Genomic DNA, 26,717 nt, shown 5'->3' with positions numbered 1-26,717 from the left:
GGAGGGGTAGATGAACCATGAAAGACGATGGACTCTGAAAAACAAACTGAGGGTTCTAGAGGGGAGGGGGGTGGGAGGATGGGTTAGCCTGGTGATGCGTATTGAGGAGGGCACGTTCTGCATGGAGCACTGGGTGTTATGCACAAACAATGAATCATGGAACACTACATCTAAAACTAATGATGTAATGTATGGGGATTAACATAACAATAAAAAAATTAAAAAAATAAAGTAAGCCAGAGACTAGTAGAAAATATATGCAAAACATGAATATCCAATAAATAACTTGTAATTTAGAATATACAAAAACTATCACAACTCAGTAAAAAAAAAGACAACCCTATAAAAAAAAAAACCAGCAAAAATTTAAAAGGCACTTAAACAAGGTAGATGGATGGCTAATAAGCACACGAAAAGATGCTTAACACCATCAGTTCTTAGGGAACTAAAAATAAAAACCACAATGAGATACCACAGTAAGCATTTGCATGGCTAAAATTGAAGACTAAATAAAGGTCATGACCACCATGGAGAAAACAGGGGGAGTGGGTCTCCAATTTAAAATGGGATAGTCACAGGGGTGCCTCGGTGGCTCAGTCAGTTAAGAGTCTGCCTTAGGCTCAGGTCATGATCCCAAGGTCCGGGGATGGAGCTTTGAATCAGGCTCCCTGCTCAGCCGGAGTCCACTTCTTCCTCTTCCTCTCCCTCTGCTCCTCCCCCTTCTCATGCTCTCTCGTTCACTGTCTCTCTCAAATAAATAAATAAAATCTATTTAAAAAAAAAGAAAGAAATATAAAATGTACAACTGCTTCTTTGAAAACAATTAGCAGTTCTTTAATTTTTTTTTTTTTAAGATTTTATTTATTTATTAGGGAGAGAGAGAGAAAGCACAAGCAGGGGGAATGGCAGGCAGAGGGAGAAGCAGGCTCCTCGCTGAGCAGGGAGCCCGATTTGGGACTTGATCCCAGGACCCTGGGATCATGACCTGAGCCGAAGGCAGATGTTTAACTGACTGAGCCACCCAGGTGTCCCAAAACAATTAGCAGTTCTTTTAAAGTCAAACATACACCTATGTAATCTAGCCATTTCACTCCTAAATATTAACCCAAGAGAAAGGAAGCTTATATCTACCCAAAGATAATGTCCAAAGTAGCTTCATTTGTAATAAGCAAAAATTAGAAAGAATCTGAATGGATAATCAAATTGTGGTATATCCATACAATGAAATACTACTCAGCGATTTAAAAAATAAGTTATTGACACGCACAACACGAGTGAATCTCAAAATAATTATGCTGAATGAAATAAACTAGACAAAAAAGAATACATATCATTCCACTTACATAAAATTTTTTTAAATGCAAACTAATCTACAGTGACAGCAGATCGATGATTGTCTAGGTGTAAAGTCAGGGAAAGATCAAGGAGGGGAAGAAGTGAGGGACTCTGAAGAGACATTAAGAAAGAAACTGTTAGGAGTGATGGATATGCAAATTATCCTGATTGCAGAAATGGCTTCACTGGTGTATACCTACATCAAAACTTATCAAATTGTACACTTCAAATATATGCAGTTTATTATATGTCAATTATACCTCAATAAAGCTGTAAAAAAATGCAGTAGGTAAGATTCTCACTTCACAGGTGAGGAAGCTAAGGCTCCAAGAGGTTATACAATTTGCCTAAGATCACAGCTAGTACACAATAGTACCCAGGGGTGGCAGGGATTCCATAGCATATATTTCAAAACTAATATGAAACATCTAATATAATTCTGATGCACGAAAGGCACTCAAAAGTTGTTCGGGGGTTTTAAAGTATTAGAGGCATATAAAAAGCCTAAGATGTGAAAAAGTAATATATTTTAACTTTCCCAAAGGATATTTAATTTTTTATCACTTAAAATTTCTATTGTGTACTTATTGATAGGATATTTAAATTACTAAAGAAGATTTTTTTAACCTAAAATATTTTAATTGATAGAATATATGACAGAGTTTCTGTAATGACCTCAGAAATATTTTACTGGAACCTATTATGCACCACATAATATGCACTATTTGCTAGGCCCAAGTGAGACAGATTTTTAAGTCATACATAGGTAATGAAAGAGCACCCTTTGATGAAGCAATGGCAAGGGGCTCAGTGTGTCAGGAGGCTAAGGTGCATATACAGTTGAATGGAAGACAGAGATAACCAGAAATTCTAGGTCTCTAAAAAAGGAACAATGTCCATGTTCCTTCCACCAATTACAAGGTTCCTGCCATGAAGAAGGAATAATGGCCAAAGCATTTCCCAGGGAGGAACTGTTAAGTTTTGTTTGTGTCGGTCACTTTTTTGCTCTTCTTTTTCATATATGTATATTTCATTTCCTCCCACAAATAGCTTATAAATTCCTAAGGACTAAATCTTCCTTTTCCATTTTTAAATTCCACTTAATGTCCAAAGAGTCCTGAATTCATATTCTTATTGAGTGAATGAATAAATGAATGAATGCATATTACTGTTACTCTGAATGATAAAGTAATGAGAATGATAAGGATCATTTATGAAATCAACTTGACTTTATCCCATTCTCTTGAAAAAGTCTATTTTTTCTTAATTTTTATTCCCATAAGTATTTTCTTGCTCATGAGTATACTACTTTCCTGCATATTTCCTCTTCCCTTGAAAGAGACAAGTAGAAAGGGCATATATCCTAAGTATAATATGTGCTGTGACTACACCTTCTGTGGAGAAGGACAAAATACAGCAATATAACCAGAGTCCTAGTCATCACTTTGTCTGAGAGAATTTTAAAAATAACCAAATTCTGTGCATCTGTTTTATTCCATGTACTGACCCCTGATAGGAATGCCATAATCTCAAGCATAGTTACTCTTCTCACTCACAGTATCCAAATTTTACCTTACCCTTCTGAATTCAAGGCCCTGCCTGGTGCATTTTAACCCTTGGTTAATGTCTTTTGTGTTTATGTTATGCCTTTAATTCCTCAAAATAATTTTTTTCTGTTTTTTTTTATTATGTTCATTTAGCCAGCATATAGTACATCATTAGTTTTTGATGTAGTGTTCAAAGGTTCATTAGTTGCGTATGACACCCAGTGCTCATCACAACATGTGCCCTCCTTAATACCCATCACCCGGTTACCCCATCCTCCCACCCCCCTCTCTTCTGTAACCCTCAGTTTGTTTCCCAGAGTCCAGAGTCTCTCATGGTTAAAAATAATTTTAAGTATATTCTCATTCCTTTGAAAACACATCTTCCTCCCTATTCTCCATGGAAAGAAAAAATATTCCCAATTTTCACTGGAGATCTAACCAATGAGACAGCAAGGGATTTGAGCATTGACAAGAGATAATTAGCATGATCATTTCCCTCTCCTTTTTCAATAACTCAGTACTGTGATGAATGACAAGAACAGGGAAAGCAATAGGAGTCATTTTGACTCATACTCTTTACCACATATAATCTGACCAGGCCCATTGATCCCCCATTGGCAAGTGTCTTCTCCCGGTTCCCCAAATACCCACCTTTTACCTCCTGCCGAAACTATTGCAATAGCCCTCACAAGCTGCTTCTCTAGTTCAAGTCTTTCTTCCCTCTAATCAACTCTACAAACTGCTGGTTGAACTACTTTTTTAAAAGCAAAGCTCTTGCCATACCACCAGACTATTTGGTTGTGATGGCCCCCTAAAATCCACCAAATGTCTTAACCTAGCCTCATAGGCCACAATGGTATGATCACACTAAATTTTCTAGCTTATACGTACCATATACCTCAGTCAGACTGGACATCTCATTTGTTCCTATCTCATACTTTCCTGTTTCCATTTGGCTATCCCATACCCATCCCTGTGATATCCTCTCACTAACAGGATGCTCCTCTCTTCATCCCCTATTCCACTGACGAAATTCTACTCAAGCGTCAAAGATCATCAAAGAGTCTACTTCCCAGAGTCCTTCTTCTTAAAGGAATGGATCTTTAATTCTTTTGAACGCCCCCCCCCACAGAGTACTATTTTTTTACTTTATTAAGGCACTTAACATATTCTGCATAGAGAATTACATCTCAACTCTGCAATAATCAATGTAACTTAATTAACATTTATTAATCCCTCCTTTGAGCCATGCACTGAGACACTAGGTACACAAAAAGGAATAAGAGGGTTTAATAATTATGTCTAGATTCTAAGGTTCTTGATGACAGGAGTTTTGTACACTTGTATTTATTCCCAATACAGCATTTAATGTTCTGCTTTGAATATAATCAGTACTCAGTATATATTTGTGGAGTTGAATTAATTTCCCATAGATACTAAGCACTCTCCTGGGAAGTAGGTATTTGTTATCAGAAAAAAAAAAGGGATTTTTCTGTAACTTGGAAAACAATCACATCTTTAAATAGTTTTCAAAGGGCAAGTTGAAAGTTAGATTGACCATTGATTACGCCATCCAATGTGAAGACTATAATGGGTCAGATCCCTCCTCACTAAGAGACTAACTTCCAAGTAGGACAGGCTGCTTCAGATGAAAAATTCCCATATGACCAGAGCTTCCAAGATCAGTTTGGTCTAGTAAAGACGATTATTGCTTTATATCATAGAAATCTTGTACTTGTTTCTTGTATTCTCCTGGGAGTTTATATAGGACAATTTAAGTTGATATCAATATTTAAATACGTATATCTGGGAAATACACACTTCTTGTTTGACCTAGCCACATCTCCACACCCCTAAAATGTAGGCTTTCAAGACTAAACATAGCATTTCTGAAAGCCTAGATACAATGACACCTTTCAGCACTATGAGATTGGGCAATCCTTGAGTTTACTCTCAATATGTTTATGTTACCTCCCTTCCTGGGAAATAGAATGGAAAAACACAGTAAGGCTATTTTAAAAGATGGAACCAGAGATAGAAGGAAATGAAAATGGTGAATAGCATTATTCAAAAAACAATATTAAAACAAAAAACTTCTTGACAGTGATACTTATTAATAACAAGAAAAAATTCAAGCAGCAAAAACGAGGTAAAGAGAAGGAGCTCACTGCTCAATGACCAAACCAAGCTCCAGCAACTAGCACCTGTCAGGATAAGAGCTCCTTGGGTGAGCCCAGCTCCTCCCATGGGCTCCCTCTAAACAGAGTAGCACACCTCTCCTCCAGGAAAAAACTCAGCAGGGCATAAGTCACTCTGCCTATTACTGAAAGTCAATTTGGCGGCACAAGGATCTAAATTAAGGGACAGTCTCAGAGAAGGAAAGAGTAATGCACTCTCTTTGTGTAGGAGAAGCAGAAACCCAAAAATCTGGAACATGAAATTTATATTTCTGAAGAGAACTATTAGCATAAAATGGTTGCAATATTCCAACAGTATGAGAAAAAGACAGTACAGGCCTTTTTCATGGCATTTAGGTTCAGAGTAAGATGTAAGAATTCTCAAACTACAATGTAAACAGATATGAGATATTCTGCAACAGCTGAACCTATGAAAATTTTATCAGATAAGTTCATAATCAAGGAGATTCTAGGGGTGCCTGGGTGGTTCAGTCAGCTAAATGTCTGACTCTTGATCTCAGCTCAGGTCTTAATCTCAGAGTCATGTGTTCAAGTCCCGCATTGGGTTCCATGCTGGGTATTAAAAAAAAAAAAGAATATTCTAAATAAAATGAACCCCTGCTGGTGTTCTAGAGTGGAAAGAGATGTGTTCTGAAGTCAAATGGACTGTGTTTGAATCCCACCTCTGCCTTTTTCTTCCTTACATTCCTTCCTCCTTCCTTCCTTTATCTTTATTTTTTGTTCAGTTGTTCATGCATTCAACAAGTATCTACTGGGAAATTACTGTGTCAGGAACTGTGATAGAAACTGGGTATACAGGTTTGAACAAAGTAATCATAGTCTCAGCCCCAACAGAACTTTTAATCTAGTGAAGAAAATAGACATTAAATAAATACAAATGTATGATATTTATTAATCATTTTAAGTGCTATGAAAGCAAAAAATAAATGAGAATTTAGCGAAAATAACTGGGGACTTGGAAGCGGGAGGAAACGATCTTTTAAGATTATTGGAAGGATTAAAAATAACAACATAAAAGTGCCTTGCACAATGCCCAAAACATACAGGTGCTCAACACAAGCAACAGCTGCTTTTTGTGAACTTCTCTGTGCCAAATATAGACCCACTCCTCTCCTGCCACAGACACTGGGAAGTGTTAGAGCGCTGGTCTGGCCAGCAATGTTGTGGGAGAGTGGCAGCCTGTTCCCTCTTAAACACTTCAGATTGCTGCACAGCTTGTTGTTCTATCAGTTTTCTATATATAATCATAATCTTAACCAATCCACAACTTTGTTTCAGGCATATCTGGGTTTCATTTCCTGCTTAGTATCCTTGAGATCACTTATAAATTTTATCCTATTGGTTACATGGGATATTTAACCCTCAGTCAAACTAATTCTCAAGAAACAACCAACATCAAAAACTGAGACAAATTCATTCTATGTGGAAGACTTGCTTGAAAAACACAACTAAGGACTGCCTTCAAGGTTGTAAGTATATGGCTGAATAGAATATTTCATTGTAGGAAGTCTTTTGAAAACTTAAAAATTATCTTTTTTGACCATGATTAATCCTCTATCTTGTTCTTAGAAAGCAAACATTCAACAAACCTTAAAATTTGACAAATCCTAATTCAGGTTTAGTATGCTGCTAGATCAATAAAGATTATCACTTCTTTCCCATTATCTTAACTTTATCACCTCACAACAGTAAAACTAATTCCAACAGTTTTCCAGTCTCTTTGATTGTACAAAATGAACAAGAGTACCCTTAGTTCATATAAGAAACTTAATAGGGATTCTTCAGTCCTTAATCAAGAAGGTGACCCTGCATACAATTTAATGGACATGCGTTAGGTACTGTCTTACAACTTTGCAAGCAGCATACAGGCTAATTGAAAACTATCTCTAAATGAAAGAAAGAAAGGACAAAAGGGAAGGAAGGAAGGAAGGAAATATTCATTACATTAAAAGTCACTTTACAGAAATGTGATTCCAAAAAACTTCCTAACCTCTAAGACTAAAAACATCATATAACATATTTGAAACCTAATTCACATGATTCTTTGTTCTAGAAGATACAAGGATGTTTCTTGGTAATAGTTACAATGAGACATTTCTAAAGATCTCCCATATAAAATTTTAGAGTGTGATACATATATGATTATTTTCATATATATCAATCTTTCCCCAAATAAAGCAAAATTATTGTCATTGGTTTTTCTACCAGGGGGGTACCCATTTCCCTAAATTCCTACAGCTGTTCTCAAAATTCACTGAATTGAAATCAATAAAATTAAACAAATTAGAGGGGAAAACGATAGAACTCTTTTTAAGTTACTACTGTCATCCAAATAAGTATTTCCACATCATAAATAACAATCCTCAAATCCATTTTATGATTTTACAAAAATCTCCTATTTCAGTAATCTTGTTTCATTAATTTCTCTCCCTTTTGTCTCCTCTGTTCAATTACTGCAGTGAAACTGGAGGGACAGGTATTTCTTCCATTTATTCAACCACATCTCAAAAAGCTCCAGGTGCTCAAAGTTTTCTTATATTCAGCTCTCTTATTTACACCCACATTTTTCATGCCTTACTTTGTCAGCCTTCCTCCAGATATTGCCTTTCAATTCCTATCTGTTCCGTGACTGTGAGTCCAGGGAAAAACTCCCTGTAACTAGTCACAAAATCAATAGTGCCTTCTACAAATGGCCACTACCAGAAAGCCTAGAATGTTTCCATCCCTTAAGCCTGTCAACTATTCATTAAGTGTGTACTTCCTACTATATCAAATATCAAATTATGTGTGACCAATCTCACCTCAAAACAACCCATTCTAGCTGGTGATGCTATATGTATGTAGTCATGGAAGAAAATAATATTTATAGAAGGAATATATATATATATATATCTGTATCTGCACTTTGTTAAATGAAACTCAGAACACTAGTGGCAATAACTAAAATCAAGCCATAGGTTTATCAGCCTGCCATAGCTTTAAGGAAAAAAAAAAGAACCTATATTCCACCTAATGTAGGCAGCTATGGGGGTGCAGACTTAGATTTCAATAATGTTATTGCTTAATTATCTGTTATGCCTGGGTCAAAAGGGAAAAATTATAATTAACTGTCAAATATACCTTTTTGTTGTGCTTGTATGTTCCAAAGATATAAAAGAGCCCAAAGGTGAAATAAAAATAGAAAATCTGCTTTTATTAATGAACTCATTCACTTAAGTTTATATGAAACTGTATGAGCTGAAAAGAGTTAAGTCCAGTACAGTTTGTATCCAAAGAAAACTCCACCCACATAAACTCTCTAGCAACATATCAAGTTTTAAGCCCTTAGGTTAGAAACCATCTTTTCTTCTCTTATAAGCACTATGCCAAGCCCTTAGTGCTAAGCAAATAATAATAATAAAAAGCATTACATCACGTGGACAAACTTTTCTGACTGATTAAACATTAAGGATCGGTCTCTTTTGCCAGTCATCTATGGAAGGTGATGACTTGGAAATTAATCTTTTTACACTATAAGTGCCTTGCATCTTTGAAATACTCCAATAAGATATATGTAGGTGCTATATATATATCAGAGAGAGAGGTGGGGGAAGGAGGAAGGGAGAGAACGCAGAAAATATTTTTATCTTTACTAGCAATATTTAACTCACGTTTTCATGTTTGGAGCTGGTAAAAATTTGGTGAAATGATAAGCATTTATATCCATACTCCAAGATGACATGAAATATGTACTTCAGATAAGACTATATGCTGAGAGTGATGTGTAGAGACAAGTATACAACAAAATGAACTAGATTTTGTTGATTATTCAATCTTTTTTTTTTTTTTTAAAGATTTTATTTATTTATCTGAGAGAGAGAATGGGAGACAGAGAGCATGAGAGGGGGAGGATCAGAGGGAGAAGCAGACTCCCCGCTGAGCAGGGAGCCCGACATGGGACTCGATCCCGGGACTCCAGGATCATGACCCGAGCCGAAGGCAGTCGCTTAACCAACTGAGCCACTCAGGCGCCCCGATTATTCAATCTTTATAAACTGAATAGCTACTAAATTATTTCTTTCTAAATGCTTGAGTAAATCAGTGGCTTAACTGTTAACTGAAGTATAGACATTATATTACATATATTATATATATGTTCTATATTACATATATATTATAATTATTGATCATTATATGATAAAATAATGGTTAACTGTGCATAATTACTGCATTTATTGACATTCCCTCACGACCTTAATCTGAGACCACCACCCAGTTCAAATTATGGCTTTATTTCCCCTTCTCTATATACATTTAATTCCTTTAAATATTAATGAAAGTTACATAAGAATACTGGAAGATGATTAAGCCTATCTTCTTGGTTAAAAACAAGGTCAGAAAACAGCTTCTTGGGGAAATATTCAAATTTATTAGCTGCTCTTAGCAAACTGCCCTCAAGCCCCACATTGTTTCCAATCTCAAGAAGAATTTCTCCAACGGGCACTGAATCACTTTAATGTTGACTCTTGTGCTGCTCTACTCCACCTTCAAATGTAGCCAGTAAATTCAGCTTTACTACAGTACTATAAAAATGTGAAAGAACCATAATAGCATCTAAAAAAGAGCTGTTGGCACTGTATTAGTTTAGAGAAAACCCTAAACTGAATACTAATGCAAAATTTAATGATAGTTTGCCTAGTTGCCAAAAGAGTTACAATAATTATTTTGCCATAATGTGTAAGTTATCTTGAAGGCATCTGAGAATATTACTGTATGAGATTCAGAATAAGTCCCCAAAGTGTCATTGTTCTCATGGGTTTTTTCCCAGTAGAAATAAAGCATCAACATACTACCTTCACTGTAATGCTGTCCTCTGATTAGAGGATTGCCTAATAAGTGAAGAAACATTATAAAGAGATCACTTTGCATCCTTAAAGTCCGTTTCTTTGATTGATATCCAACATGGATCTACCTCACATCAAATTCCACTTAACAGTGAATATCATGATTATAAGGTTCCAGTAAAACATTTAAACGGAATCAATAGTTTTCCTTCCCTTTTCTTTTATAACCACGACCAAATTTTTAGAGTTGAAAAGTAAACCAAGATCAAATTTAGACATGTTGTTTGAAATTAGCAAAGATGAAACACTTCACTGCCAGACAAAAGCCCTGATTTTAAGAGTAGATTTTTGCCTTCCCTGAAATGCCTAGCTCAGGCAGTGTATTTTTATGCCTGCAGATATTGGCATGTTTCACATTTGAGATTATGACACACCAACTTATTTTGAAATTTTTTAAATCTTCCACTGCGCATGTTTCAAGTGCTTCATGACTATCACTGATAATTGAGCAATTAACTTGGAATTACCAAATGTGCTGTGATGGCACAGTATGTAGTAAGCGACATGACAGAATAAAGAACAGAGGAACTTAGCACAGTGAATAAAAGTAATAAAGGGTAAAATAGGCCATCAACCTAATAATAATACTGAGTAAGTTTTAATGGTCCCAGGTCTCAGTGGTTTAATGGTGCCAGTAAAACGGTTTAATGAAACAAGTCCAGAGTATTACAAACTTTTTGGAGCAGTTTGTTCTGGTTCTACTAAAAGGAAGCTTCTTTCTAACTGGCCTTGTGTAATATTCAGAGACTGGTCCAAAAAGTAAGTGTGGGAGTTTCATTAGACAACAAGCACAAAACATTTAGGTTAAAAATCCTGACAGGCAAATTCTTAAGAAATACAAGCTTGCAAAAAATAGATGTAAGATCTTCTTTTTGTAAGAGAGACAAAGCAAAAACTCTAGGGCTAAAGATGACCTCAAGAAGTCATCCAGCTATTGTGAACATATTTGCAAATCAAAAATTAAGATACATGGCTTGACATCAAGAGGGAAGGATAAATCCAGCTATATTAGGAAAAATAGAATGCCTCTTCACTGTTCATCCCATCAAGGTCTCTAATACTGGGCTTTTCTGGCTAAAACCATAGCGTGACTGTGAAAAGTAGCTTTTTAGTGCTTAAATATAGCCAGTGAAGCAAATTCCATAAACCTAAATCCTACCTTATTTCGGCGGCAGGCCATCTTAAAGGTTTGCAAGAAAAACCAACAATTTAGAAAGAGATTCAAACTACAGCAAATAAAGGACACTATTAAAAACATTTTTTTCCTCAAAATTTCATCAATATTGCTCCAAAACACCGCAAGGAGATTAAAATAGGCCAGGCTGTCCTTTCAGGTATAAATAAATTAGAAACAGAAAGTGAAGAGAGCAGAAAGAACAAGTATCTAAGGGCACTAGTATATAAAATTTAAAAGCTTCAAATGTAATGGATATACACATTCAGATTAGTGAACTGCTTTCAATTAAAGTAGATTTCTGGCCACAGTTCACAAATGTACAGTAGCTGTGTGTATTAATGTAGATACTTCAAATGTCAGTATATCTCTAATTAACATGAGCACACAACTGTAAAACTGAGAAGGCACAATTTTAAATTCCTCACATTCCCAGCATTAATGCTTTCATGGGGCAGCTCCCGTTGTCATGGAAAATGGCATTCAAGCCCTATTTGTGGATTTTCACAGCTCATCTTTTTTATTTACCTGCTCTATGTCAAGATTAGCCTAGAATAATATTTTTTAAAGATAATGCACTTAGACCTACTTGTCCTGAAAATCACAGGCATTCTCACTGAGGGAGCTTTGGTCTGGGTTATGCTCAGTTTGAAACAGATTTCTTTCCTTTTAAAATACCACAAAGAGATGAATTTGTGATTTTTTGTTTGTTTCCTGAAAATCTACGCAATTCAAAAAATTTCAGCTGAAGCAGGACGTATAGCAGTTTTGGAATAGGGGGATAGGAAAATGTCAGGGAGGAGCAAATGATCCAGGAACATGAGGAAATGAATTGGTAGAAGGTACTCTACAATCTACTCCCTGACTTACTCTACCTCAACTTTCCAAAAATATTTGTACAGCCACCAAATGGAGACTGAGATGGTGATCAAAAACAACAAAAGAAAGAGAGCTAAAATTCTGTGACAGGATAGCTTGGTTTTATGGAAAGAGCACTGAATTTATACCATGAATCCCTATATTTGAGTCCTGCTACTCTGCAAAGATAAGGATAATTCCTATTCACCTAACAGTTTTTATAAAACTCAGCCAATTTAATGTCTGTAAAAGCAAGTGTTATACCAAATTAAGATACTCTTATTATTGCCTCAAGCATGGGGCTAAGCAATAATCACTTCTTGTGCCAGAGAATAAAATACTTCTGTATCTTTTCAGGGAAAAGGTTGTCATTCAAGACCATGAACAGAGGCAGAATTTTATAAAAGTAAATTCATTATCAAATTATTTAAAAGGCCTGGGTAACCTGAAAAAGCAGGGTATTTAAAGACCTACCTCTGTTTTGTTTCTTTTTTTTATTTTTAACCAATAATTTATTGCCCTGGTAAAATTGAATGGTCAGAATTATATAATTATTTTTAAATTAGAGATAAAAAATTAAATGTGAGATATTAACATGCAAAACAAGGTCTTCTTATACAATGCCTACTTTTGAAAAAGACAAGAGTAGTTTTATTTTTTAAAGAGGAAAAAAAATGGAATAAGATGCTTTCAGCTTCTGAGAAGTAACCATTTTCCTTCACAGTGTTTTCCTCTCCTGACACAGGTAGTTGATGTGAGGAGGTAAGATTCCAGTCAGTTCTCACACACCCTTGGTGTGGCCCATTCATTATGGATGTGCAAAACAATATCCCACCTTTCTTATCTCACAGACTGATTTCTGCACACCTTACTAAGAAACCTTCCCATGGCCATGAGGTATAACTTTCTGCCTTAGATCATGTAGCAAATAAGCAGTTCCAGGATGGAAATTAAAGTTCCTAAAAGAAGCCATTGTCACTGATCCTATTTGCTTGTTCTTAGGCCAGACTAGATAAATATTTCCATTGCTTTAACTGCCTCATCATTCAGTGTAAGTGGTGGACAGTTTCTGCAGTAATTGAAAGGAATGGGAACTCAAGCATTCTGGATGCCATGTTAATTTTATCTGACTTATCTTAGTCATAGAATCCTGCTATGGTCCTTTAATAAGAAGGTTCCACAGTTAGAAGATGGCCCTAACAAAGCTTGAGACCACTAAATTTAGGAACGACAAAGTCCATGCCCTAAACTAACATGGAAATTCTTAAGGCTGAAAAACAATTATTTTGGGCCTAAATGATTAGCATGACTTCTGCCTACATGATCAGACAAAACTGACTAAAAGATTATTTTTTTTATGTTGAACTCCAGAAATAACCGTATGAAAACTACAGCCACATGAAAACTATAGCCACAGATTCCCTTCTTCGAATTTTAGTCTCCCTCTTTGTTAGATTGCTAGAAAAAATCTCAGCTAATTGGATCCCCTCCATTCAAAGCTAGCCTATGTATGTCTGGTGGAAGGGGAACACAAAGGAGGAGTAAAGAAATCAGAAAAGAGGGCCTTTGGGTAATGAGAAATGTAAACTATATTTTAATGCTTTAATAAAAGCCATCTTGGTTGAATTGCCAGTAATTATCTTGTATTTGTCATTTTAAAAATGTAGTCATCCTAAAAGCTTACTAAAGTAAATGACTGAATGATATGAAAGAAGAGAGAAAGGAGGTAAAAGAAAGGATATAGCAACTAAGATAAGATTTGAACAACTCAAAATTGTTTCCTTTTACTCAGATTTCTAATAGGATAAGCTCAACTCCTTGGAATTATCCTTTTTCATGAGAGCCCTTCAAAGATACTTTACATTTCTTTCTCCATCTTCTTCAGCTCCTAATCCTCACTATGATACCTTGCACAAATTAAAAGCTTACATTTAATCCAAAGGAGCTATGCAGTTTAATATTTTGTGTTTTACATAAGAATTAAGTCTTCAAATAATAAAATGTGAATTGATAGTTTCATAAAAATAATGTACTCATTCATAAAGCATTAAATATATACAAAATGTATTAAACTATATTAAACATTCACATCTATTTTTTAAGTTGATTCAAAATGCTTGTCCCAATCAATGCTACTACTAAAAGAAAGATAAAGCTGGTTTTAAATAAATATTCACTGTGCTCTGCTTAAATACTGAATAACTTAAACTCGAATTTATAATGTTGGGTTTTTTTAAATACTTTTCCTGGAAGTATATCCTCTAAAACTCCCTTGTAGGAGTACACTAACAGAGGACAATTTTCCTCTGTCTTTGTTGCTATGAAATGTATATGAGCTCCTTAGATTCCAACAATATACACATATAAATATATTTTAAACTCAAGTTACTTAAATATGGTCTTATACGTACACATTTTTAATACCTGCCTCATACTCTAAACTACTTCTATATTAATAAATATATATCAATTTAAAGTACTATAATTGATCATTCAAGTTCATTCCATTTTTTTCTTGAAATTTGCCTTTTCTGAGAAAAAAGTATCTTTGTTCTCCCAAATATCATTTAAAATTTAATAGTGTTTTGGGGATGGTGAAGAAAGCACCCATTTGGATACACATTATACATTCACTAAATAAGCCTTTGGCTCCGTAGCACATAATCTCCTCATGTGCTGACAGCTCTTTGAATTCTGTATCATCTCACGTCTTTTCTATGTGCACAGGCACATAGTACTTTTCAAGTCCAGACAACCAGAGACTGTAAGAAGTTACCAGGGTAAATTATTCATGTGTATATAGACTAGCCCCTTTAAGGTAATTCATTCCTATAATTGAGCCCCATCTTCAAAAAGTAAGATATTTATTCTTCCAGCTTATTGTAACGGGCCCCGCCATTGTGTTATTTCACTGGAAATCACAATAAACTGGGGCTTTTTTCACCAGCTGGTACTATTTCTATAGTCCTCTTAAGAAAGCACTTACAAAAACCTAATAACACTTAAAGTAACAGAAAAAATGATAAAAATTCACACACAAAAGGAATTAAGAACGTGTTTATAAACTGTAACTATTTCATTATGCAATGAGAAAAGTAATAAATAAACCAATACTTACAAATACGGACAAAAAATCAGCCCCAGCACCCAGAAATCACTGGTAAATTGCCTTTGAATTCATGAAAGTGACCTGAAAGTTAGACAGAAAATGAAATTTAAAAATATAAGTAAATTGCATTTATATGTTTTATTAAAGGAGTATATACATTATGTCTACAAATTATACTAGTTTTAACTCAGGCAGTTGTCCCCATCTATTCTAACAGCTTTTTCCAAGATAATAATAACCAAAAGAGACAATTATTCCACTCTTCTACCTCTAGGAATACATCTCTGTCCATTATGGTTTTAAAAAAAAAAAAAGTCAGTAGTAAAGTAGGTGTTTAAAGTATCAATAAGTAAAAACAAAAGGAAGAAAACAATTTTTAAGGGAATAGATGCTTACAAGTTACATTTAAAAAACATATTTAATTTATGTCTGCAAGTTAAAATGAATGCACTTCACAGAAAATATCTTAGATATATCCAACAGGAATATCTTACAGGTAGAATAAAAATGAAAAGATGCACTTTTTGTTCTGTTGAAGGTATGGAACACATTTAGACACTCAGGCTATATGCAATGCATTCTGTATAAGGCACAATTCAATCCAAAATTCTTTTGCTTGCACACACTTTAGTTCTGGCTGAACAGGTAACAGATGCAACTCAAACACACAGAGCTAGCCTTGTAAAAAGTTTTAACTAGCACAATGAGTCACTTTATGCCTCTAAATATCTATGGTTTCCTCTCTCCAGAACCCCCATGCATTAGAAGGTAGTTTGGTAGTTTATTTTTATTGTTTGGTCTAAATACAGCACATTTTTAGTTCCATGAAAACAAAGAAACTTTGTTGCAAAGGCCATATTCTTTCCAAAATGTGAGAATGGCTATGAGTAGTGTTCAACTTAAAATAATAATGGAGCTTGAGTTCCTAATTTAGGTCAGAAACTTTCCTAGACTTAGAGATTAGTTTTATTCAATCCACATTTTTAAAATATAGCTAGTAAACATCTAGGTTAGTTAACTAACCTGGCTAGTTAGCTAACTAGATTAAAATAAAATTCATTCTGGAAAAAATGAATCTTGATCAACATCATTTGTAGGAAACACTATTTCCAACGTTATATTTACATAGCGCAAATGAATTAGGCATCTGAAATTGAGATACGAAATAAATATCTAACTCAGCCCTTCCCAGCTCCTATAATATGCTTTTGCCTAAGTGGCCCAGATAATTTTCCAGTCAGGAATTTTTTTAAAAACATTTTATTTATTTATCTGACAGAGAGACACAGTGAGAGAGGGAACACAAGCAGGGGAAGTGGGAGAGGGAGAAGTAGGCTTCCCACTGAGCAGGGAGCCTGATGCGGAGCTCGATCCCAGGATCCTGGGATCATGACCTGAGCTGAAGGCAGATGCTTAATGACTGAGCCACCCAGGTACCCCTCCAGTCAGGATTTATAGACAATAAAGTCCTGGGCATTTGGACAGTTTTATGTATTGATGGTTAATACACCTATTAGGTTTCTTCACTAGACCTCCTTCTCTTTTTTTTTTTTTTTTTGATTTTATTTATTTATTTGACAGAGAGAGACACAGCGAGAGAGGAAACACAAGCAGGGGGAGTGGGAGAGGGAGAAGCAGGCTTTCCGCGGAGCAGGGAGCCCGATGCGGGGCTTGATCCCAGGACTCTGGGATCATGACCTGAGCCGAAGCAAAGGCTTAATGACTGAGCCACCCAGGCGCCCCAAGACCTCCTTCTCTTTGTAAAGAATGGTGCCTCGGGCCTACTTCACTCCAGTTTCACCAGTTTCCAACAATTCTATGATGCCTACTTCCATGGATGCAAGAAGTACAGAAGAGTCTAGCCAGGGAAGGTGGCTCTGAATTTATTTTTGGTATAACACCCTTTCTTCCTCACAGCTTTCTGATGTTTTCAGATCCAAGAGAACAATTTTATCTGGGACACTACATAACACTATGTGGACACACTCTGTGTACTATTGAAATCCAGCAAAGAATACTTGTTCTGATATAAGCTATTCCTACATTTTATCCTGTCCTGAGTTGTAAATTATAATTTGAAGTTATCCACAAATTAAATCTATAGCAAAATGCTATATATCCAAAAGCATAAACTCTGGGAGAATCCAATACTTACATATTATAAAAATAATCACACCTTGTCTTTCTGGCAACTATTCCTTTAAAGGCATGAATTGGAATTATGCAAAATACACAATATATCCCATTCCTTCATTTGCATTTAAATGATGGGGGATATAATAAAATGCATCCAAAAATATTGTGGCTGACATATATCTCATTTTTTCAATATTGGACTCTTTAGGAGTTAAGATCTCTAACTCTGGAAATATTTGAAATTTGGAACAAATCAGATTCTAGACATTCAGGACAAATAATATTCTAATATACATCAATATGAAGTCAATAATTCTCATTTGTCATATCAATGCAGTCTTACTACATATGTTAAAAGCAACTCTGAATCTCATTATCAACTGTTTTACACTATTGATGAATTTCGGAACAAACAATTTAAAAAGCATAAGCTTCACACAATAGCCAAACTCTGGAAAGAGCCTAGATGTCCATCAACAGATGAATGGATAAAGAAGATGTGGTGTGTATATATATATCATTATATATATATATATACCTATATATATACATATATATAGGTATATATATACCATTATATATATACATAGGTATATATATACACAATGGAATATTATGCAGCCATCAAAAAATGAAATCTTGCCATTTGCAACGACATGGATGGAACTAGAGCGTATTATGCTAAGCGAAATAAGTCAATCAGAGAAAGACAATTATCATATGATCTCACTGATACGTGGAATTTGAGAAACAAGGCAGAGGATCATAGGGGAAAAGAGGAAAAAATGAAACAAGACAAAACCAGAGAGGAAGACAAACCATAAAAGACTCAATCTCAGGAAACAAACTGAGGGTTGCTGGAGTGGAGCAGGGTGGGAGAGATGGGGTGGCTGGGTGATGGACATTGGGGAGAGTATGTTGGTGAGCACTGCAAATTGTGTAAGACTGATGAATCACAGACCTGTGCCCCTGAAACAAATAATACATTATATGTTAATAAAAATTAATTAATTAAAAAAATAAAAATAAATAAAAAACATAAGCTTCTAAAATCACACAGTTCATTGTTATAAAAAAGAAGACTTTAAGGTATTTCCTCCTGCAGACAATTTAGGAATAAACAAGTAACATTTTATGATGGGAGAAGAGTTAAGAATTAACGCACAAAAATTAACACACAATTTGAAGTAAGTTATTTCTTTAAGACCTAGAAAGTTTAGGCCATTTCCAAAATAAAAGTGACCACTTTGGTCTTGAGGGCAGCACAAACCTAAAAAGATAGAGAAGAAAATGCCAGAGCAAATTACCATCTGTTCTGGAAAATCACAATCTGTTTAGGAGAATGAATCCTCAGAACACCCAATCACCATGGATTGTCCCATTACACTGTGTGTTCATTCATTCATTCAGCAAATGATGACCATGGGTGAGAGACTGTACCAGACAATATGAACATGAACATTTTTTTAAATAAGTAAAATCATTATGTTGTAAACCTAAAACTAACACAATATTATATGTAAATTATATCTCAATTGATTGATAGGTAGATAAACTTTTTTTTTAAAGGTCATGGTCTTTCCCCTCAAGGATTCTTAAAACTATCAATAATTCAACCTGGGCCACAGACTATTACATCTGACCTTGGCGGTGACATGGTTCATATTCTCTGTCAAATCTTTTGTACATCCTTAATTTATTAAATAAAAAGTGCATTGTTACAAGCACTTCAATATATATATAAAAAAAAGAATACAAAGAGGAAATGTACAAATGAAGAAATACAAATGGGGCACCTGGGTGGCTCAGATGGTTGAGCGTCTGCCTTCGGCTCAGGTCATGATCCCAGGGTCCTGGGATCGAGTCCCGCATCGGGCTCCCTGCTGGGCGGGAGCCTGCTTCTCCCTCTGCCTCTGCCTCTGCCTCTCTCTCTCTCTCTGACTCTCATGAATAAATAAAAAATAAAAAACATTAAAAAAAAAAGAAATACAAATGTCCAATAACACAAAAATGTGTATAATCTACCTAATAATCAAAGAAATATAAATAAAATATTTTCACCTAAAATATTGGCAAAATATTTTATAAACTGGACAAAAACTAGTATTAGTGAGGGTGTGGGGAAAAAAACACTTTCATATACCATTGATGAGATTATAAACTGGGTACAACTTTTCTGAATGGTAATTTGAGAGTTAATGTTAAAATTTTTAATGTCAATATCCTTTGAATTTGCAATGCTACTTCCAAAAATTATCCTAAGAAACTAATCACAAAAACGTATATATAAATAAATAATATGTATGTTCATTACAGCATTTTTATAACAGCCAAAAATTGGAAATAACCTACTAACCAGATAAGCAAATTATGATATACATATAACACTACTCTATAATCATTAAAAATTCTGATATAAATGTATATTTATTGATATAAAAAGATGGCCAAAATGTATTGTTGAATTTAAAAACTACATGTATAATAACCAATCAATTTATAGAAAATCAAATATGTGTACATACACACACACGTGCACATGCAAGTTTCACAAAGTAATGTTCAATTTAGCAAAAATGTTAACATTGAGTGAGATATAGGCTTATTTTTATTTTCTTATTCTTATAAGTTGGTGTTATTTAGATTTTTTATACTTAACATGTCTAATTTGTCCACAAACAATAAAGTTATTTCTAAAATTCAGTATATTATCTATTCAAAAGTAGTCCCCTAAATCCAGACTAACTTGCTATTATTCTGGCAGCCAAAGCCAAATACTAATACTAGTTACAAAAAGAAAAACCTCTGAATTACAAGGCAACTTCAAACAAGTCTTTTGACATCAAGTCAAGAAACCATAAACATTTTCACAAAAGCATGTCTCACTCTACCAAAAAAAGGTAATAGATCAAAAGTAAATAGCAAATAAAAACACTGCCACCTCCCTGTATAATTACACTCTAAGAGCTTTCAAATTAGATTTTTTAAATCTTGCTTAAAGCTGTCTCTAAGCCATACCCATTTCTTTTTTTATTCCCATCCTTTTTTAATTGTTATTATTATTATTTGATTTAGCAAGAAGTTTCAAGCATCAAATGGGTGGTTGGATTAAATGACCTTCCAACCCTGAGAGACAATGATTCTGAGGTACTTTTTTTAAGTACGGAAGTGCTTCCAAAAACACCGGTAACAAAATTTTGTTCATCTTTACATTAAATTATAGCTACTGCATATTTAAAACTCAGGTCAAAGATTAATTTTTTTTAACATATGGAATCATTGATTTAATAATGTCATACATAATGAGGCACTGAGTAAAAACAACTCCCTTTAAAGCATTTATTTTCTTAACTAACTTGAAAAGATATCAGTGCCTGATCTTTCATACATCAAAATAAAAATTAGTGAGGGGGCTCCTGGGTGGCTCAGTCAGTTAAGCATCTGCCTTCAGGTCAGGTCATAGTCTCAGAGTCCTGGGATACAGCCCCAAGTTGGGCTCCCTGCTTAGCAGGGAGTCTGCTTCTCCGTCTCCTGCCTTTTCCCACTCCAATGCGCACACTCTCTTTCTTTCTCTCTCTCTCTTAAATAAATAAATAAATAAAATTTTAAATAAATAAATATTTGGGAGGCATTAAAAAATATCCTATATGCCAATTTAAATAAGATTTCCTGGAGATTTTATTTTTCATTATAACTGCTATTCTCCCCTAAACTGCATCATTTTTTTTTAAATGTAAAAACTTCTTTACTATTATTATCACTTTTGCTGTTTATAGATAGCATTTGTAGGCTAAAGCCATATTTCTTGAACTCCATAATTCTTATCTTTCCTTTTCTCCTTAATTATACTAAATTATATAGAATTTGAATTAACTATAAAAGTGAAATGTAAAATTCAACTTTTGAAGGAACTGATACCAAGCTAATGCCCAATTTTTTTCAATGCAAATGCTAATAAAGAATATCACAATAGTGAATGTAAAATGAGGGTTTAGTTACTGACATTTATATCTTCTAATGCAAAAGTAAGAGTATTTCTGAGGTGTCAAGGAGGACAATTTAAAATGCTACCTAGTTCAACACTCTGCTTTCCTGGAACAAGGACTTATTACCTCAAAGAAACAGGAATTTCCCCTTTTCTTAAAGATTTCCAAAGATAGTTATTATTGAACGCTACTTCTAGTAGCCTATTCATGTATTCTTTGCTGTTCAATCTACATCTTCAATATGATTTCAGTATTGAGAGCTACAATTTAGAAGGGACATTGACAAGCATTCAGAAGAGAATGGCTAAGAAATCTTACAGGAACCATGTTACATTAGAATGGTTGCATGTTCTAAAGATGGTTAGTTGGAATGAACTTTAGAGACCATCTATCCCATGGTTCTCAAACTCTTTGGTCTAAGACTCCTTTACATTTCTAAAAATTATTGAAAATCCCAAAGGGTTACAGTCACATTTATCAATATTTATTGTATTAGAAACTAAATCTGAGGGAAAAAATTAGTTATTCATTTAAAATAAAATAAATTATTAAATAATAATCATTTGATGATAAGCCTATTTCATAGTAACATAAATAACATACTTTTAAAATACAAGCATATTTGCCAAAATAAAAAAAAAATTAGAAGGCTGGAATTGTTTTGTATTTTTGCAAATCTCTTAAATGCCTGGTTTAATAAAGACAACTGGATTCTCATAAGCACTACTGCATTCAGTCCACTGTGATGGTTTGGTGAAAGTATGTGGAAAATATCTATCTTCACATAGATACAAAGTTGGAAAGAGGAAGAGTGTTTCAATCACCTTTCCAGATAATTGTACCTATTCTTTTTTTACATCAAAACTTGACAAGTAATAGTTTCTCAAAGGTTAATTGCAATATGAAATCTGAAAACTGAATATCAATGAACTTTTTGTAGTCTGTTACTTCTTAAACCCACTGATCTTTATTAAATGCATCTTTTACCCCTGCACGATTTTGTAGCCTCATGCATTGGTTCATTTGGAAATATCAGTTCACTGAGTTGTGCAGATTTTCAAAGCATTGACATATATCATTATTCAATTTTTTAAAAATCACATTTGTTAATATCATCAACAATCTTATCAGAAAAGCTTTTAACTATTGGGAAGTCATCAAGCTCATGATGGTAGATACAAGTTTTCCAAACTATTAATTTTCTCTTGAAAGCTCAAATTTTATTATTGACAGCAATGTCAGTTGCTTTTCTTAAAATGGCCAGCTGGTTCACTTTGTTTATTTTTGAGACTATGTCTGCCAAGCAGCTATCTGAATAACCACTGTGTGCCTTTTGGCCATTCTTTCAAGTAAAAATGAGGTTCTAAGAAAAAAAGTAGATAGTTTAGCTTATAACTCAGTCATACATGTGACTTTTCTCAAGAAATGTATACTTCCCATTTCGTCACAAAGTGTTAGACACTATACTCAAGGGGCAAGAATTAATAAAATGGCTAATTTTTCCTGCTTGACCTACAACATTCTTTTTTTTTATTATTATGTTCAGTTAGCCACTGTATAGTACATCATTAGTTTTTGATGTAATGTTCAATGATGCATTAATTACATATAACACCCAGTGCACAACACATGCCCTCCTTAATACCCATCACCCTGTTACCCCCTCTCCTTCTCCCCTCCCCCCTGAAACCCTCAGCTTGTTTCCCAGGGTCCTTAGTCTCTCATGGTTCGTCTCCCTCTCTGATTTCTCCCCCCTCAGATTTCCCTCCCTTCCCCTATGGTCCTCCGTGCTATTGCTTATGTTCCACATATGAGTGAAACCATATGATAATTGTCTTTCTCTGCTTGGCTTATTTCACTTAGCATAATCCCCTCTAGTTCCACCTATGTCGATGCAAATGGTGGGTATTCATCCTTTCTGATGGCTGAATAATATTCCATTGTATCTAGTTTAATATTTTCAAGCCAACAAAGAGGTAGTATCTAGCACAGTGAGTGTAATATGGTAAATGCTGATTACAGGTTAGTTTATCTTTCTTCTTCCCAAAAGCAAGAACAATACTAGTGGGTGAGAATTAAAATGTGGTGGATTTTAGCTCAGTCCAGACAAATCTTTAGAAGCTATGGTATTGGGAAAACTGGACAGCAACATACAGAAGAATCTAACTGGACCACTTTCTTATACCATATACAAAAATAAATTCAAAATGGATGAAAGACCTAAATGTGAGACAGGAAACCATCAAAATCCTAGAGGAGAACACAGGCAGCAACCTCTTTGGCATCGGCTATAGTTTCTTACTAGCCATGTCTCTGGAGGCAAGGGAAACAAAAGGAAAAATGAACTACTGGGATTTCATCAATATAAAAAGCTTCTGCACGGTGAAGGAAACAATCAAAATTAAAAGGCAACCTTCAGAATGAGAGAAGATATTTGTAAATGGCATATCTGATAAAGGGTTAGTATCCAAAATCTATAAAGAACTTATCAAACTCAACACCCAAAAAACAAATAATCCAGTTAAGAAATGGGCAGAAGATATGAATAGACTTCTTTCCAAAGAAAACATCCAGATGGCTAACAGACACATGAAAAGATGCTCAGCATCACTCATCGACAGGGAAATACAAATCAAAACTACAATGAGATACTATCTCACACCTGTTAGAATGGCTAAAATTAACAACACAGGAAACAACAGATGTTGGTGAGGATGTAGAGAAAGGGGAATCCTCTTATATTGTTGGTGGGAATGCAAACTGGTACAGCAACTCTGGAAAACCGTATGGAGGTGCCTCAAAAAGTTCTAAATAGAACTACCCTATGACCCAGCAATTACATTACTAGTTATTTACCCAAAGGATACAAAAATACTGATTCAAAGGGACACATGCACCCCAATGTTTATAACAGCATTATCAACAATTGCCAAATTATGGAAAGAGCCCAAATGTCTATCAACTGATGAATGGATAAAGAAGAAGTGGTATATATATATACACACAATAGAATATTACTTAGGCATCAAAAAGAATGAAATCTTGCCATTTGCAATGACGTGAATGGAGCTAGAGTATATTATGCTAAGTGAAATAAGTCAGTCATAGACAAATAGCATATGATTTCACTCAAATGTGGAATTTAAGAAATGAAACAGATGAACATAGGGGGGAAAAAGAGAGCAGCAAACCATAATACAGACTCTCAACTAGAGAACAAAGTGAGGATTTCTGGAGGGAGGTGGGCAGGGGGATGGGTTAAAGAGATGATGGGTATAAGGAGGGCATGTGTTGTGATGAGCACTGGGTGTTACATGATGAATCACTAAATTCTACTCCTGAAACAAATATTACACTATATGTTAACTAGAATTTAAATTTAAAAATTAAACCAAAAAAATGAAAAGGAAAAGAAAAGCAATGGAATAAGTTGCCTCACAAAATAGAAATCTGTTGCTGGAGCTGTCAAAGTGAAAGCTGGGTGACCCTTTGCTGGCAATATTGGAGAAAGAATTCCTACAATGAGACTTAGTTGATTATAATTGCCTAGAAAGCTTTTAGAAAGTTTGAATTTCTGGGCCCTGCTGCAGACTTACTAAATGAGAATCTCCTTGAGTGGGCCTGGAGTCTCCACTTTTTAAAAGCTCTACAGGTGACTGTTAAAGCCAGCCTCGCTGTAGATGGTATTCAAGAACTACTACACCAGTTCTCCTCTAAAAGTCCCTACCACTCTAAGATTTTACAATTTTACATTTTATCCACATCCACTGGGAAGTATATGCTTACACTTTAATGTAACATTTCCTAAACCTACTTTAACACATTGTAAATGGTCAGATTAAGGTATTTCTGGGTCAGAAGAAGAGAAATTAATGTTGCATTTTCTAGGCCCACCAGTTCACCTCTACCAACATGTGCAGCAGAATAGATAATCAAAGGTAAAATTGCCTAAGTTTGACATGTTTTCACAACTGCCAACACTTTACTGCTCTCCTGAAATAACAATTCAAGATCTATCTGTGAACAAGGATAATCAGTATAAAAATTGTGTCTACATGAAAAATGAATGAGATTATTTAGAAGAAGTGTGCATGTCTTATACTTTACAAAAGCAGCTTACTGTTATGAACCAAGACAAAAATATAGACCACAAACTTCCAAAACCTATTTATAGAATCACCGTGTAACTTAATCCCCAAAACTCTTGTATTTTGAAGTCTTGACTATAAAAAAAACTTCATAAACACAACATAAGGCAGCAAGGTCATTTGACCAGAATCAAACAAAAAATAAGCAGTGGGCTAAAAAGAAATTCAGAATATATTTTAGAACTTTTCACTTAGTAAACTTGTTCTCTTTCATGACTTCTTTCACATCCCATGTTTTTCTTAGCAAAATATCCTTCTTGGAAATAACATATATTATTGCGTTCTTTAATATATCTTTTTTTTTCTTGTGGCCTGTCTAGTTTCGGACATACATGGTATCAGTTTAATAACAGAAGACAGAGAAAGACTTGTGTGAGTAGGATGGAGAAAAAAATGATTATCAAACCATAATCCTCAGACTCCCTATATCAAAACCACCTGGGATGCTTATTAAAATTAATTTTTTAAAAAAGACTGTTGGGTCCCACCCAAACCTATTGATTCTGCAATTCTGAGAGTATGGCCTAGGAATCTGTTTTAAAGCATAGCCCCCAGGTAATTCCTATGCACACTAAAATTCAGTTACTGCTGGACTAATGGGCAACTGTGTTAAATGTGGGTAAGCTCACAAAAACTTTTGTGTATAAACAAAAATCTTGTAACTCTATTAAACGTTTTATCTTATGGAAAAGATTCTCAATTTTTTTGGAATTCCTGTTTTTAAAAAACAAAATATTTTTGGGGTGCCTGGGTGGTTCAGTTGGTTAGGTGACTGCCTTCAGCTCAAGTCATGATCCCAGAGTCCTGGGATCAAGCCCCGCATCAGCTCCCTGCTCAGCAGGGGTGTCTGCTTCTCCCCCCTCCCCCTGGTCATTATCTCTCTCTCACTCACTCTCTCTCTATCAAATGAATAAATAAAATCTCTTTTTAAAATAAAATAAAATAAAATATTTTCTCAAATGTAAGGAGAATTAGAAGCTAGACAAGGGAATTTAACTTAAAAATTAAGTCTTAGTTATTGCAGGATGTTGTACTTTTTTTTTTTTAATTTGAGGATGATACAAGCAATTCTCCAGCAATTCAATTAACATTTCTGAGAGCCCACAGGATGCATAACATGAATTGGAACCTCTAGGGATAAAGAACAATAGAGCACAATTCCAGATCTCTAGCAACTGACAATTTGGATTCATTGTAAGATAAATATTATAGTTAGAATAGTCTCAACATTTGCAGCGCATTATCATACCCAGAAAAAGGAAAAGGATTCCATCCCTGCTGAGTTTTCTCTCCAGAGTTCTGCTCACAAAATAAAGTGTCAGAACATTTTAAAAGCAATCATT

The 26,717-nt window shown here is 34.7% G+C and overlaps 1 protein-coding gene across 7 annotated transcripts in view; it reads right to left on the bottom strand.

Moving 5' to 3' along the window:
• Positions 1–26,717, bottom strand: part of SOX6 (SRY-box transcription factor 6) — a 584,292-nt gene that overhangs the window by 475,101 nt on the left and 82,474 nt on the right. For all 7 annotated transcript variants that reach the window (XM_081798524.1, XM_081798528.1, XM_081798525.1 and 4 more), the window contains exon 2: positions 15,114–15,185. The gene's annotated coding sequence lies outside the window, so the exon portion shown is untranslated. The remainder of the gene's footprint in view (positions 1–15,113; positions 15,186–26,717) is intronic.

The sequence above is a fragment of the Leptonychotes weddellii genome, chromosome 11, assembly GCF_054177405.1.
Source record: "Leptonychotes weddellii isolate Sample4059 chromosome 11, ASM5417740v2, whole genome shotgun sequence".
NCBI classification, from domain to species: domain Eukaryota; kingdom Metazoa; phylum Chordata; class Mammalia; order Carnivora; family Phocidae; genus Leptonychotes; species Leptonychotes weddellii.
This window is presented reverse-complemented; position numbering and strand designations above follow the sequence as displayed.